This window comes from Heptranchias perlo, chromosome 3 (genome assembly GCF_035084215.1).
Source record: "Heptranchias perlo isolate sHepPer1 chromosome 3, sHepPer1.hap1, whole genome shotgun sequence".
Taxonomy (NCBI): Eukaryota; Metazoa; Chordata; class Chondrichthyes; order Hexanchiformes; family Hexanchidae; genus Heptranchias; species Heptranchias perlo.
Window position 1 is genome coordinate 30,364,326 of NC_090327.1, and position 16,599 is coordinate 30,380,924.

General features: G+C 44.1%; 1 long non-coding RNA gene across 1 annotated transcript in view; it reads left to right on the forward strand.

The window, feature by feature from the left end:
• Positions 1–3,506: 3,506 nt before the first annotated feature.
• The window catches only part of LOC137311426 (uncharacterized), an 85,613-nt gene continuing 72,520 nt past the window's right edge, over positions 3,507–16,599 (forward strand). The window contains exon 1 of the long non-coding RNA XR_010960363.1: positions 3,507–3,804. This is a non-coding gene — a long non-coding RNA (uncharacterized lncRNA). The remainder of the gene's footprint in view (positions 3,805–16,599) is intronic.

The following is a 16,599-nucleotide window of genomic DNA, read 5'->3' on the forward strand; positions in this document are numbered from 1 at the left end:
TTATTTCTTATGATGCTGGCCAAAGAACTCCGTGTTCTGACCTTAAAGTTCCCTTCAGATTGGGTTGATTTTTCATTTGTAGAAAGTTGAACTCTGCCAGCTGCTTTGCACCAAGCTCACAAGAGTTGTCAACTGTTTTTTTTAAACTGCACTTTTACATAATGCTGCGGGGTTGTAGAGAGATGATAGAGAGAACTTGAATTTATATAGCACCTTATCACATTTGCATCCCAGTGTCCTTCACACCCAAATGGATTGCTTTTGAAATGTAGTCACTGTTATGTAGGTGAACATGGCAGTCAATTTACACAGGACAAGGACACAGCCGAATGACCGGTATTGGTTGAGAGAGAAATGTTGGCCAGGACACCGGGAGAACTCCTTGCCCTAGCTGTTTTTCATATAGTGCCATGGGATCTTTAACATCCACCTAAACAGGCAGACAGGGCCTTGGCTAACACCTCGTTCGAAAGATGGCACCTCTGACAATATAGCACTCCCTCAGTACTCCCTAAATTCCTTCAGTAAGTATCAATATGTATTAGGTATGCATGTCCTGGACTGGAGTTTGAAATCACAATCTCCGAGTCAGGCTGCTTGTCCGACAACCAGTATTCGATGAGCAGAAATTTCCTCCAATTAAATATTGGGAGGACAGAAGCCATTGTCCTCAGGCCCGTCACAAACTCATCGACTCCATCCCTCTCCCTGGTCACTATCTGAGGCTGAAGCAGACTGTTCGCAATCTCAGCGTCCTATTTGATCCTGAGCTGAGCTTCCAACGCCATATCCACTCCATCACCAAGACTGCCCACTTCCACCTCCATAATATCTCCCGTCTCCGCCCCTGCCTCAGCTCATCTGCTGCTGAAACCCTCATTCATGCCTTTGTTACCTCTAGATTCGACTATTCCAAAGCTCTCCTCTCCGGCCTCCCACCTTCCACCCCTCCATGAACTTGAGCTCATCTAAAACTCTGCTGCCTGTATCCTAACTTGCATCAAGTCTCATCGTCATGTTCAAATCCCCCCATGGCCTCGCTTCTCCCGACCTCTTTAACCTCCTCCAGCCCTACAACCCTCCAAGATCACTGCACTCCTCCAATTCTGGCCTCTTGCACATCCCCGATATTCATCGCCCCATCGTAGACCCTAAGCTCTGGAATTGCCTCCCTAAACCCCTTAACCTCTTTACCTCTCTCTCCTCCTTTAAGTTGCTCCTTAAAACCTACCTCTTTGACTAAGCTTTTGGTTACCTGTCCTAATATTTCTTTATGTGGCTTGATGTCAAACTTTGTCTGATAATGCTGCTGCGAAGCGCATTGGGACGTTTTTACCACGTTAAAGGCGCTGTATGAATGCACGTTGTTGTTGTTGTTGTTGTTGTTGTTGAAATAAAGGTGGGGTGCAGTTCCAGTACCTCGTGACCAGTTGGCCATTCTTCAAGTGAGACAGCAAGAGTCAGTGGGCTTTTCAAGCGTAGGCTGAACATCACCTGATGCCACACTTTCCAGCAGGGCTCCGGATAGCAATCAGGATAGCAGTCCAATTTTACCTGCATAATTCAGAGGGGTTGAGATCAATATTTAGATACAATAGTGTAGTGGTCATGTTACTGGATTAGTAATCCAGAGGCCTGAATTAATAATCCAGAGAACATGAGTGCAAATCCCACCATGGCAGTTTGAGAACATAAAGTCAGTTTAAAAAAAAATCAGGAAATAAATGTTCAAAAACTGATATCAGAAAAGTAACCATGAAGCTGTCGATTATTGTAAAAACTCAACTGGTTTGCTAATGTCCTTTAGGGAAGGAAACCTGCCCTCCTTACCCAATCTGGCCTATATGTGACTCCAGTCCCACACCAATGTGGTTGATTCTTGACTGCCCTCTGAAGTGGGCTAGTAAACCACTCAGTTGAATCAAACCACCACCAGTGGTTCAAGAAGGAGGCCCAACACCACCTTCTCAGGGCAACTAGGGATGGGCAATAAATGCCGGCCTTGTCTGCAATGCCCATATCGCGAGAATGAATAATAAAAAAAACCCTAGCGTCCCTGGCTTTGATCAGTTAACTCAGCACAGACTGGGAATTAAACCTGAGACTTCCCTGGCTTGTTTGATTTAGCTCCTCGCTTGGTAAACGTCACTAAGCCATCGAGGAAGCTCCTCGATTTTAAAGCGAGGGCAGGTACGATGCGTGTGAGCCCTGAAGCAGTCGGCACACTTGGGGAGTCCAGTGACATGGCGGACTGGCCAATCTTAACGGTCAGGCCTCATTTCCATAAATGTTCTCAGTGACCCACACGAACCTGACCAGATCCACTACCTGGTTGATGGGCAGGAGTGGAAATTCGGCGGCAGGAGGCCGTAGCCAGGGGCCCGTGGAATTGGTCCCTGGCAGTCAACTAAGTAGTGTGGGAGGGCTGTAAATGTGATCAGGAGGAGGGGGATCTGGACACGATCGGGGAGAGGGGGAGAAGCCCGTAACAAGGTAGGCCCAAGGCTTCCTTGTGAGGCCTGGAGGAGCTCTCCTGTTCTTCCTGGTCCACAAGGACACCATTAAAAAAAATGAAAAGACTTACCTGCTTGGACCACTTCTGGGCCACGACCCCCTTCCCGACAGGTATGGCCTGACGGGGAAGCCGTCATTGCTCCCCTGTTCAGGCCTCCGACTGAAATTGTAGATCAGGACCCAATGATCTGCATATTTAAACAAGACCCCACACCTTGGTCTCAAAAGAGCAGGTTAACATCGGGACAGGTGGGAAGGCAGCAGGGGGACAATCTCTGCCCTCATTTTAACTGCCCCCCAACCCGGTTTCCACCAGGTGGGATGAGTTAAAATCGAGGCCTTTGTCTTCAAAAATTCTAGTCAATAAGTTATTATCTGGAATTAAATATTTTTGCTTTTGTAGTCTCAGAGAGATCCACCATCTTATGTCTTGGCTACTCCCCAGGGAGGCTCTGGTGACATAGGTTATGGGCCTCGTGCGTCCGTGATGTATTTGTGTTGTGTTCTTTTGTGTCTCAGCTTGAGTCAGTGCCTTGAGGAAGGAAGGGAAGACCATTGAGAAAACTATCCGATAATTATGAGGTTCCTCAAAATGAAATCATCCAACATCAGGGGGTAATGAGGGACAAACTGATTGCAATATCCAAATAGACACAAATTGGACTGTATTTGATTTCATCAGGCAGAATTGTTTCCCAGTTCAGAGCAAATTGAGCTCTTGGACAGCCCCTTTAAAAATAAAATAGCAGTTCACATGAACAAACATAAAATATCCCTCTGCATGTTTGCTAACATTTCCCCATCAATTCTCCATCAAGGCAGATAGCAAGCAAGTGGTTACTGCCTATGGCTTGCAGCCATAGCAACAATGGTTCTGCAATTTTGTTTTATTATTTGGTCGTTTTATTTTTTCTGCCTGTTAATTATTAGCTTCTGACTTCCCTCATAAGTAATAAAGTTTGTCCAGTGAGCTGCTGAGCTGTAAAGAGCAGGCCCAGTCCCCAGTCTGTGTTAATCTCTGAAGTGATGATAGAGGTTCTAATATTGGCCTTAGCCCCCATGGCTGAGGCAAGAAAAAATGATGGCCAGAGTTTCCGAACCTGATCACTATCCAGCCAGGCCTGCTGGGAATTAAATGCTGGGTAAGAACAGTTTCCGGTTTGGCCCAGATGTCCCTCATGTTTAAATGACTGCCAGTATTCATTGTCCAGGCTGACACATGAATTATAGCCATTTGGGCAAGTTTCTGGACTGACGACACCCATGGAATAATCTCAGCAAAGAGTCAAGGTGAGAAAAATTGGAAAAGTAGATAAAAGTAAGCTAAGCTGGACAAAGTTCAGCCAGGTTAATGTTCAGAAAGCTCTTGAACCATGAACTCTCATTGTGTAGTTTGAGTTATTTTCAGTGAATGTGCATAAGGTCAGTGTCTGGGAAATTGCTGAGGCATCATATGAAGATTTCTAAATCATGCCACTTCTGCAACAATCGTTCAGGCTTTACAGAGCGTGACACAAGGTTGGTCAATAATACATTCTGTTTTTGAAGAAACCTTCAGTCTGACCCCTGCTGCCCTCCCCTCCCCCACCACTATCTGTCCAACTCTACCCTTTCTTCCCCCTTCTGCCTCACATTCCTCTATAACTGCTCCCTGTTCATCACTCTGCTGTGTAGCTGTCAATCTGTATTAAACAAGCTGGAATATAAATACTCACAAACAACCTTGGATGGTCAACAGATCTATGAGCTTAACTAAAGTTTTAGGGTCACGTAGAGGGTGGTCTGCTAGTTGGGATTTCAGATCCTGGCAACTTGCAAGTCTGTAAAAAGTGATAATCTTTTCCACAGTACACAGACGTCAAACTGAGGCTCCGTCTGCCTGTTCAGGTGGACATCAAACATCCCATGGCATTTTTCAAAGAACAGCAGGAAAATTCTCTTGGTGCCTGAGCCAAAATTTATCCCTAAAGTAATATTATCAAAACGGATGAATTGGCCTTCATAAATGAAGACCCTCCCCTCCCCAATCTCTCCTTTCCTTAAGACATTGCGGGTGAAATTCAAGTTCAGTGGGGGCGTAAAACTGGCGACAGTGGATCGGCAGCCCGTTATACATCCCGCCCTGATTTTGCTTTCTATTGAACTTCCACTTTGATCCTCAGCCTAAGTGGCCATTCTTTTTGCGTGAACCTAATCATTTGTTCATTAGGGGCATCACTGCTGAGCCCAGTCCTGATTTCCATCTTATTAGCCTGGCCAGATTCCAGAAGTTGCCACTTTACCACTGCACCATAGTAATGATTTTTTATTACATAGCCTGTTTATTGATTGTTCAAAGTGGAATTTGTAGTTAACTTGAACTTTTTAGTGTAGTTGTAAGAAACAGGTTTATGATTATTACTATTACTGTTGTAAACTGTGGGTGAAACCCTTTATCTTATCAGTCATAAGTGAAAATGGAAAAACTATAGGAATAAGGCAGGCTGTCCTTCCACAGTTGGATTCTGAGCTCCAATCCAGCCTAGGCTGATAGGATGAAAGTCTTTCTGTCTCTCTGTTAGCTATAAGGATCCTAAATAAAGTGAAGTTAACGCAGCCCCCTTTTAAGCCTCTTTCTATCAGCCATGATTTTATGGTACAAAAGCAGCCACAATTTGACATGAATTATCAGTTTTACTCAGAGAGGTCATATGGGAAATGGAAATATCAATGATTAACGGGCTATTCAGCTGGTGGTGGGATCTTACTGTGCAAAGATTGGCCACCCATGTTTGCCTACAGAATAACAATCGCTGTATTTCAAAGTAATCTATTGTCTATGAAGCACTTTGGGATGTTTCTGAGCGGGGTCTTAAGGAACTACATTAATGCAAGCTCTTTCTTGTTCTTCACTGGTATAGTACTGAGGCCTCTTTTGAAGCTAGTGTTAAGGCACAGCAACTGATTATTTTTCCCCTATTCATATGTTCTTATCATAAAGATAAGTACAGATGAGGGAGCCAATTCAACTTTCCATAGCAACCTGCAGTCCCTCACTCCCCCACAACATCTAACTGCTTTTTGTATGATTCCAGGGTTTTTTTTTTACGTTCCACTACTCATATGGTCTTAACTAAATAATTTGGTCCAGTTAATAAAGAAAGACACATTAACGTAATATATTCAGCTCAGTCATAAATTAAGATATGCTAGCAATAGAAGTATGGCTGGAAAGCTCCAAAGGTTATGAAGTAACCACTATCAAGATGATATTCAAGAGACTGTTCACAAGCATGGAATTTGAGCAATGGGCGTTAGCAGCATCAATTATAAGACTCCAAGAAATGGAAGCTTAACATGCAAATATATCTCTGACTGCCAACCACTTGGCTGCAAATGATATTTTTCTGTTTCCAGGTAGCAAGGACCACAGAAAGACAGTCCTGAACCATTTAATGCGTTCTGATACAATTATAGATCTGTGTGAACCTTGATCCAAGTATAATCCTGGTCCCTGTACATGGTATTGTAGACTAAGAGGTAAATCATGATATCACAGTTGGTACAGCACAGGAGGAGGCCATTTGGCCCATCGTGCCTCTTTGAAAGAGTTATCCAATTAGTCCCACTCCCCTGCTCTTTCCCCATGGTCCTGTAAATTCTTTCCTTTCAAGTATTTATCCAATTCCCTTTTGAAAGTTACTATTGAACCTGTTTCCACCACCCTTTCAGGCAGTGCATTTCAGATCACTTCATCTCGCAAATATGAAGTAAGAGATTCATATCTTCTTTCAATAAGTTATATTTTTGCAAATGCAGGTCAGAAAAATGCAAAGAGTGGTTACAGCCATGTTCAGTTGGTCAGTGCACTGCCCAGGGAGGTACCAAGCGACCAGATTGAATCCCTAGCCTTTGCTGAATTAGCTGTTCTAAACCAGATAACTGACTTCAGCATTCCTGATTTAGGGATGGGGGGGGGGGGATGTGGAGGCAGGGGGAAGAGTCATTACTCCCATTCCTGATTCTGGCTCAGGGCCTCCTACTGAAGATTACACCTATGTGGATATCAGGTGTAAGATTGGTCTCTGTTGTGATGTCTTCCATGATTTAATAACTTTCTGACATTCATTGCTACAGTAAAAATGTTCATCTGAATGAGGTACCTAAACATCAGGTGTCAGTGAGACTGTACTCCAGCATGAGTCAGTACCTTCAGGAGAGAACTAGATAAGACCTTGTCATCAGTTTTCTTGAGGTAGATGTCAGCTCCAAGTCACATGAGTCCAACGTTGGGCTTAAAATAATTATCCCACAGTTGAGGATGGCCTCACAGATGATATAAGTTGGAGATATCAAACACAAAACTTGAAGAGTCACTTAGGAACATAGGAACATATTAACAGGAGTAGGCCATTTAGCCCCTAAAGCCTGTTCTGCTAGTCAATGAGATCGTAGCTGATCTGTGACCTAACTCCATATGGGTATATGGAGTTATCCCCATATCCCCTAAATACTTTTGGTTAACAAAAATCTATCAATCACAGATTTAAAATTAACAATTGAGCGAGCATCACCGCCGTTTGCGGAACAGCGTTCCAAACTTCTACCACCCTTTGCGTTTCTTAACTTCACTCCTGAAAGTCCTGGCTCTAATTTTTAGGCTATGTCCCCTAGTCCTAGAGTCCCCAACCAGCGGAAATAGTTTCTCTCTATCTACCCTATCAGTTTCCCTTAATATCTTGAAAACTTCAATCAAATCACCCCGGAATCTTCTAAATTCCAGGAAATACAACCCTAGTTTGTGTAATCTTGACATCCAAGATCCTGTGCAAAGCATTTCAATCCAAACGTAGTATCCCAATCAGCCAATTCATAACTGATCTCAAGAAGTTTTGAAAGCGTGACCCTAAAAATGTTCTCAAAGCTCTGCTGGACAATGTTATCTATCTGAGTGGACAGTAACAAGCATCAGGTCAATCGACAAGACAATCCAAGAGTATTGTAGCTCATGGAACTCATAGTGAATAAGCAGCTGTTGCGATAACCTGCTGTCAGTTAACCAATTAAACTTCAAAACAAAGCAGTCGGTTCACAATGATCTTAATATCAATTCTCCAGAAAGTGATTCTTTCAGTGTCAGCAGAAATTTGGAGCGATAATAATATAGAATTTCTAGAATATTTGACAAAGTGCATTATTATTACAAAGTTGGCTTCTGGCAGTGAATCACATGAGCTGTTGAATGAAGAGGCAACCTGGGACCTTCCTGATTTCTATGTATCAGTTCCACACTCGACTGTGTCTTTGTCAACTGAGCTATTGAGAGATCACCAGAGTCTTTTAATACTGGAACACAAACAGAAAATGCTGGAAAAGCTCAGCAAGTGAGGCAACGTTAACTCTGTTTCTTTCTCCACAGATGCTGCCTCACTTGCTGAGCTTTTCCAGCATTTACTGTTTTTGTTTCAGATTTCCAGCATCTGCAGTATTTTGCTTTGTTTTTTTACTTTTAATACTGGACAGGTTTTCCTGTGCTATTAGTTTTTGAATTGAATATTCAGCCTTCTTTGAGTGATGCTCAATGGACATAGTTGCTCTTACTGCTATAATTATGTATGGATTCCTAAGGTCCTCAACTGCATCAATAAACTGGTGAATGCTGATTAAAAATTACATCTAATATTATATATCATATTTATTCCTATTAATTGTTTTCTGTATTTGCCAAGATCAGAATAGAGAATAAAGCATCTTCCCATATTTGGGACCCAGTGTCAGAATCAAGCTCTCAGGTTGGCTACAGCATAGCCAAATATAAAATAAAGCTCCCTCTACACTCCCTCAACAATATGTCTGAACTCTTACATAAACATGCAGTGCTTCCTATTGTGACAGTACGACATTTTAATTTCTCGCACCAGTCTTAGTTGTGTCCTGTCTGAGTAAAACGGCCAAGCTACAATGGGATGAAGGTCTTCTCTAACCACTGGCTGTAAGGATTGTGAGTGAAATGAATCATAGAATCATAGAAAATTTACGGGACAAAAGGAGGCCATTCAACCCATCGTGTCTGCGTCGGCTGAAAATGAGCCACCCTGCCTAATCCCACTTTCCAGCACTTGGTCCGTAGCCTTGTAGGTCACGGCACTTCAGGTGCACATCCAGGTAAATTTTTTGATGAGTTGAGGGTTTCTGCCTCTACCACCCTCAGGCAGTGAATTCCAGACCCCCACCACCCTCTGGGAGAAAAATGTTTTCCTCAGCTCCCCTCTAATCCTTCTACCAATCACTTTAAATCTATGCTCCCTGGTTATTGACCTCTCTGCTAAGGGAAATAGGTCCTTCCTATCCACTCTATCTAGACCCCTCATAATTTTGTACACCTCAGTTAAATCACTCCTCAGCCTCTTCTGTTCCAAAGAGAACAACCCCAGCCTATCCAATCTTTCCTCATAGCTAAAATTCTCCAGTCCTGGCAACATCCTCACAAATATCCTCTGTACCCTCTCTAGTGCAATTACATCCTTCCTGTAACATGGTGACCAGAAATGTAGGCAGTACTCAAGCTGTGGCCTAACCGATGTTTTATACAGTTCTAGATATCCTCCCTGCTCTTATATTCTATGCTTTGGCTAATAAATGTAAGTATTCCATATGCCTTCTTAACCACCTGTCCTGCCACCTTCAGGGATCTGTGGACATGCACTCCAAGGTCCCTCACTTCCTCTACACCTCTCAGTATCCTCCCATTTATTGTGTACTCCCTTGCCTTGTTTGCCCTCCCTAAATGCATTACCTCACACTTCTCCAGATTGAATTCCATTTGCCACTTTTCTGCCCACCTGACCAGTCCATTGATATCTTCCTGCAGTCTACAGTTTTCCTCCTCACTATACACCACACGGCCAATTTTTGTATCATCTGCAAACTTCTTAATCATGGCCCCTACATTTAAGTCCAAATCATTAATATATATCACAAAAAGCAAGGGACCTAGTGCTGAGCCCTGCGGAACCCTACTGGAAACAGCCTTCCAGTCACAAAAACACCCATCGACCATTACCCTTTCCTTCCTGCCACTGAGCCAATTTTGGATCCAACTTGCCACTCTCCCTTGGATTCCATGGGCTTGTACTTTTTTGACTAGTCTGCCATGGGGGACCTTGTCAAAAGCCTTGCTAAAATCCATGTACACTGCATCAAATGCCCTACCCTCATCGATCCTCTTTGTTACCTCCTCAAAAAATTCAATCAAAATAGTCAGACACGACTTCTCTTAACAAATCCATGCTGAGTGTGGGTAGTTTTAACTAGTTTCTAATAGATCAACACAGCCAACAATTCTCATTAAATCTGAGGCAGTTAAAAGGATAGCTCATGTGGGAAATAGACACAGTCGACAATGATGAAACAACTGGTGCTCTGATGAGATTGGAGCTAAGGCACTGTGTTGGGAAAGAGTAGAGGGAGCTTAACTGTGCATTATATAGCTCCCCTCGGTAGCCTCCAGTGGGTAAAGGCAACACCCCCTGTAGCACTAGGCCATACAGACCAGAAGATCCCAGGTTTGAGTCACAGTCTGTTCTGAGTCAGGGCCCCAATCAGAGTACATTTGGCCTCAGTACCCTGGAATGTGGAAAATCAGCTAGAATTACAGCTGTTAATCACTGCAGTGTGGACCATTGTGAAAGTGCGCCAATGTCCTGTCAGATAAGGATAAGAGTGATGGCCATGATGCCCTCCACAGTACAGAAGACTGCCATCATTCATTATTAAGCCTCACACATGAGGAATGGCCACTAGAGCAAAGTGCTAGAGAGCTACCAGTTACTCAAGTTTTAGCCCAGCAAGATTCAGTGCCTCCAAGAGAAAAGGGAAGGGAAAAGAAACCTGTTGTACCTCAACTGGAATATACATTGGGTATTCCATTCACCTTGATTAAATACCAATTGATTTGAAAGATATACAGCGTTTGCTCCTGAGCACAAGTATGTTTACTGTGCTTGACCTACTGCATAGCATCTGGCAACCTTGGAAAAAACCTTATCACATCCTTTGGACTTTCCTTCGGGCTTTGAATTATTTTTGAAGTGTAATTACTGTTGCTATACAGGCAACCACAGGAGCCAATTTTCACATAGCAAAATCTCACAAGCAGCAAATGAGATGAATAATCAGTGTGTCTATTTTTGTGGTGTTCATTGAGTGAAAACTTGCTGGTCAACTGCCAATAGCATTTTTCTTCCAAACATCCAATGGTATTTTTTATATCCACCTGAACAGGCAGACAGAGCCTCAAAGACTAGTATGTCCAACAATCCCTCAGTATTGCAATGAAGTGTCAGCCTATAATAATGTAGCCCCATCCTGGAGTGGGCTCTGAACCTACAACTTTTTAACTCAGATATAAAAGTGTTACCAACTGAGCCAAGACAACTTGTGGCAAAAAAAATGTGTTCCCTATATAGTGTACAAAACCTGTGAATTGTGACAAAAGTCCATCCGACCATCTCACAATCCGACTACCTCACCATTTGTCCTCGGGGGAATAAAATCACCCTTAGCTCTCTTTCGAACTTCCAACTCTCTCCCTTCTGGCCATCCACTCATCACAGCTCTGCTGCTGTTAACCTTCTAAACCACGCTCTTGCCTCTTCCTTTGATGCCCTTGCTCAAAGCAAGTCTATCGCTGTCTCCCACCATAATCACCCTCCCTCGCCCCCATCTTCACACACTTACGTCAAAGGGGCACAAACTCGAGCACATATGGCACACAAGTTCACCTCCAAGTTCCACTCCAAGTCACACACAATCCTGACTTGGACATACATCGCTGTTCCTTCATTATCGCCAAGTCAATATCCTGGAACTCCCTATCTAATACCATTGTAGGACAACCTTCACCACACGGACTGTAGAAGTCCAAGAAGAAGGCTCACCACCACCTTCTCAGGGCAACTAGGAACGCGCAATTCATGCTGGCCTTGCTAGTGACGCCCACATCCCGAGAATGAATTTTTAAAACGTGGCCTAGTCATCAATTGCCAGATTTGGCTTGATCCTGTCAAGCTCCACTGTGCCTTAATCTCCTCAGCCCAAAACATCTACAGCTCCAATATCATCCTGGAGGCAAGGACAACCCTAAACTTCTCTTCTCCATGGCTAACCACCTCCTCAAACCCCTTTCACCTGCCCCCTTCACCCTCACTTCCAATTTAAAGTGCGAGAAGGTCATTGATTTTTTTTCATCTCTAAGATTGAGACCATCCATACAACTTCCACTGCAACATCTTTTTTCTGCCCCAACCTCCCAACAACCCAAACCCTGAACCATCATCATTTTGAAGTTTCCCTCCCTCGCCCTTTCTAAACTCATATCTTCCAGGCGATACATCTGCTGCTCCATTGATTCTCCCTCCACTCCATTCCTGACACTCAACAACACCTCCTGACGCCTTTGGCAGCCAACACTGTTGGCAATTCCACTTCCTCTGATACAATCCCTCTCCTTTTCAAGACCACCATAATAACCTATTATTCTTGGGATCTTGGGAGTAGAGAGGCCACAAGAGATGGCAAGATTGAGGAAATTGCTGTGAATATGGCAGAACCAGCTACTTGCCAGATACACTCAAGAGGCTGGGGCTGTTGGGGTACTGCTCATATGGAGGCAGAGATGGGTTCTTTGAAGAATGCCAAGAGAGGCACAGAGGGTAGCTGTATGCTCATTCAAGCATGGGACGGCGGCAGGAGAGTAGGAAGGTAGAGAGGTAGTTGGGCTGAGGTAGGGATTGGGGGGAAAATAAGGGAGAAATGAAAGGGGGCATGACTGGGAGACAGGAAGGTAGGACTCAGGAGAGAAGAGCCGAAGAGGGGCCATGAGAAAAAAAGTAATGGGCTCTGGTCTGGAGCGGCATCCAAAATGGTCACGCGAATGGATGCAGAGAGAATTCAGGTTACTTGGGCACGACAGAGATTAGGAGAGATATGTCCTGATCATAAATAGACGATTCCCCGCCCCCGCCCCCCCTTACTCCAGGTGCTTTGTACCAGATGAATGAAAGATTGTTACGCTCGGTACATTCTGTACCTTTATATTACATTCAATGTTACAATATCTAATTAACCAACTGTCAGCCCACAGGTGCCAAACTTCACTACGTCAACAAACCTGACAAACACTAAAGCACTCCACTAAGCAATGATCACAGATTCAACAGTTGTCCTTTTTCCCTCTGTCCCCGATCCTTCACTGAGTCTCTTCCTCCATCTCCGATCCCCCACCAAATCTCTCGCTCTGTCTTCGATCCTCAGTTCCGTGTAGCTTTCTCACCTTCCCTGTGTTTAGTCATTCCCTTGTAGCTTTACACTTCAAAAAGCAATTAATTGGTTGTGAACATAAGAATATAAGAACATAAGAAATAGGAGCAAGAGTAGGCCATATGGCCGCTTGAGCCTGCTCCGCCATTCAATAAGATCATGGTTGATCTTCTACCTCAACTCCACTTTCCCGCCATATCCCCATATCCCTTCACTCCCCTGGTGTTCAAAAATCTATCGATCTCAGTTTTGAATATACTCAACGACTGAGCATCCACAGCCCTTTGGGGTAGAGAATTCCAAACATTCACAACCCTCTGAATGAAGACATTTTTCCTCATCTTAGTCATACATGGCCGACCCCTTATCTTGAAACTATGACCTTTAGTTCTAGACTCTCCAGCCAGAGGAAACAACGTCTCAGCATCTACCCTGTCAAGCCCTCTAAGAATTTTATACGTTTCAATGAGATCACCTCTGATTCTTCTAAACTCCAGAGAATATAGGCCCATTCTACTCAATGTGAAGGGCCTCGGGATGTCCCGAGGAACTGAAAGGTGCTATATAAATGCAAGTTCTTTCTTTCTTTGTCCTCCCCAACCTCTTTGCAGCATTTGACACAATTGACTGTGCGATCCACCTCCACTGCCTCTTCTCGGTTGTCCAGCTCTGTGCTACCACTCTTGCATTCCAGGCAAATCCACCCCATCTTCAGCAATGGCTTCTGCTCCCTTCCTCGCACTGACACCTCTCAAGGCTCCCAAGGATCTAGCCTTTACCCTCTCTTCTTCCTTATCTATATGCTGGCCTCAGTGACATCACCTACAGGAGTCAGCTTTCATATTATACTGATGACACCCAGCTCCATCTGCCCATCATTTCTCCTTGCCCCAAAACCTCTGCACACTCCTCCAACCTTATGTCTCCCCCAGCAACCTTCAGTCCTCCGACTTTGACCTCCTGTGCATTCCCCCTTCCTTTGCCCCATCACCGGTGGCACAGTTTTCAGTCATCTCATCCGTACTTTCTGCAACCCCTCTCCTCTCTGCTTCTTTGCCCTCCTATAAAAACTTGTGCAAATCCATATTTCCTAGTTGGTATTCACTCTTCCTAACCTCACTCCCATGGCTCAAAGTCCGTGCCTCTTATTATTTCTCTGTATTGGGCCTGGGGACATCGAGTTGTTGTTGTACCAAAGTTCTTGCAGGAATCTAGAATCATAGAATCATGGTTACAGCACGGAAGGAGGCCATTCGGCCCATCAAGTCCGTGCCAACTCTCTGCAAGAGCAATCCCCCGCCCTTTCCTTGTAGCACTTCAATTTTTTTTCTTTCAAGTACTTATCCAATTCCCTTTTGAAAGCCACAACTGAATCTGCCACTACCACCCCCTCAGGCAGTGCATTCCTGATGATGCTGTCATTCTTCATATTGGAGGAATTAGCTTTAATATCTTTTCTCCATCATTCAACCTACTGTATCTCACAACTCAACTCAATGTTTAAAGGTAAGGCCTCCGAATCAGAGGGTTGTGGGTTCGAGCCCCACTCCAGGACTTGAGCACATAATCTAAGTTGACACTTCAGTCCAGTACTGAGGCAGTGCTGCCTTGTCACTGGTACCAGCTGCAATTTTAACCTAACCTGCCGGGTGGGAAACTGACGGGTTCAGGTGGGACGCCCAGTTTACATGCCGCCCAATTTTACTCTGCATTGATTTCAATGGAATAAAATCGGGCAGGATGTAAACCTTCCTATTTCCCTGCCGGGCAGGCTAGGTTGCAAATACCCCCACCATCTTTCGGATGAGACATTAAACCAAGTCTGACTATTCAGGTTACCGTAAAAGATCCCATGGCACTATTCAAATAAAGGAACTGATTTCTCGGGATTCTGGCCAACATTTCTCCCTTAACCAACACCACCAAAAACAGACTAATTGGCCATTCATCTCATTTCACAGATAGAACCCAAGACCTTCTCAAATTCCACCCAATAACTAATTAGCACCCTCCAGAGAAGGAGGGAGCTTGCAGACTGGATAGCTGAGTGCTGAGTTAGCTGGTTTTACTTGGGGGGAGGGGGGTGACAGCCTGAGCACCCCGAGGCTAGTGAGGGGAAAAGTCTGCCAGATTATCTACCCCTGATCGCTGTCCAGCGATAGCTTGGTCTGACCTTCTTGGTCAGTTCCACACTGCACACTCCATTTAACAACAGGGCCTTTGAGGGAGTTCTAATTATTTGCTTTTTTAATGCTACAATTTTTAATTTACTACATGGAGCAAGTGCCAAATTTTACCCAGAGACGTCAGTGCACTTTTTGAAAATAGATCCCCTTTGAGATGAGGCGTAGGTTTCTGTAGCATGCTTCTGTTTTTGTTTATATTGGATTGCTGAATGAATGACTAAATAGGTCATGGTTGAAAGTTTTGCCAACTGGCTATTTGTTTTTTTTATCTGGGGTTGACAAAAATCCAGATCCAAGCACAATAGTTCTTTGTAAACTGATGTGTTTATCAGAATTGAACCGTAAAATCTTTTTTTTCTCCTCCTTTTCTTTTCCAGATTAGACCCCAGTTTCCCTCAGTCAAAGAACAGTCTAAAGCTGCATTGACTCCACCCCTGACCAAAACATTGCTGGTGGAGTGGGTCTGGGGAGTTTCTTGTGCAAGTGGGCAGAGGAAAAGTGATACCAGGGAATGTTTTTCTTTCCCAGTGAGGGATGCAAAGTGGTATAAAGGCATTGAAATGCTGCCTTCAATTTCTACGGAAGTGTGGTCCCAGAGGAAAAAAGGATAATGAAAGTATTTGCATTTATTTGCAAAAATTGGCCATGTAGTTGATAGTGAGGAGGAAAGCTGTAGACTGCAGGAAGATATCAATGGACTGGTCAGGTGGGCAGAAAAGTGGCAAATAGAATTCAATCCGGAGAAGTGTGAGGTAATGCATTTGGGGAGGGCAAACAAGGCAAGTGGATACACAATAAATGGGAGGATACTGAAAGGTGTAGAGGAAGTGAAGGACCTTGGAGTGCATGTGTACAGTTCTGGTCACCACATTACAGGAAGGATGTAATTGCACTAGAGAGGGTGCAGAGGAGATTTACAAGGATGTTGCCAGGACTGGAGAATTTTAGCTATGAGGAAAGATTGGATAGGCTGGGGTTGTTCTCTTGGGAAAAGAGGAGGCTGAGGGGTGATTTAATTGAGGTGTACAAAATTATGAGGGGCCTAGATAGAGTGGATAGGAAGGACCTATTTCCCTTAGCAGAGAGGTCAATAACCAGAGGGCATAGATTTAAAGTGATTGGTAGATGGATTAGAAGAGAGCAGAGGAAAAACGTTTTCACCCAGAGGGTGGTGGGGGTCTGGAACTCACTACTTGAAATGTGTGGTAGAGGCAGAAACCCTCAACTCATTTAGAAAGTATCTGGATGTGCACCTGAAGTGCCATGACCTACAAGATTATGGACTAAGTGCTGGAAAGTGGGATTAGGCTGGGTGGCTCATTTTCGGCCGGCGCAGACATGCTGGGCCGAATGGCCTCCTTATATGCTGTAAATTTTGTATGATTCCATCATTCTATAGCGCCTTTCACAACCTTAGGATGTCCCAAAGTGCTTCACAGCTAATGAAGTACTTTTGAAGTTAAGTCACTGTTGCAATGTAGGAAATGCGGCAGCCAATTTGCACACAGCAAGCTCCCACAAACAGCAATGAGATAATGACCAAATAATCTGTTTTTTAGTGATGTTGGTTGAAGGTTAAATATCAGCCAGAACACCATGG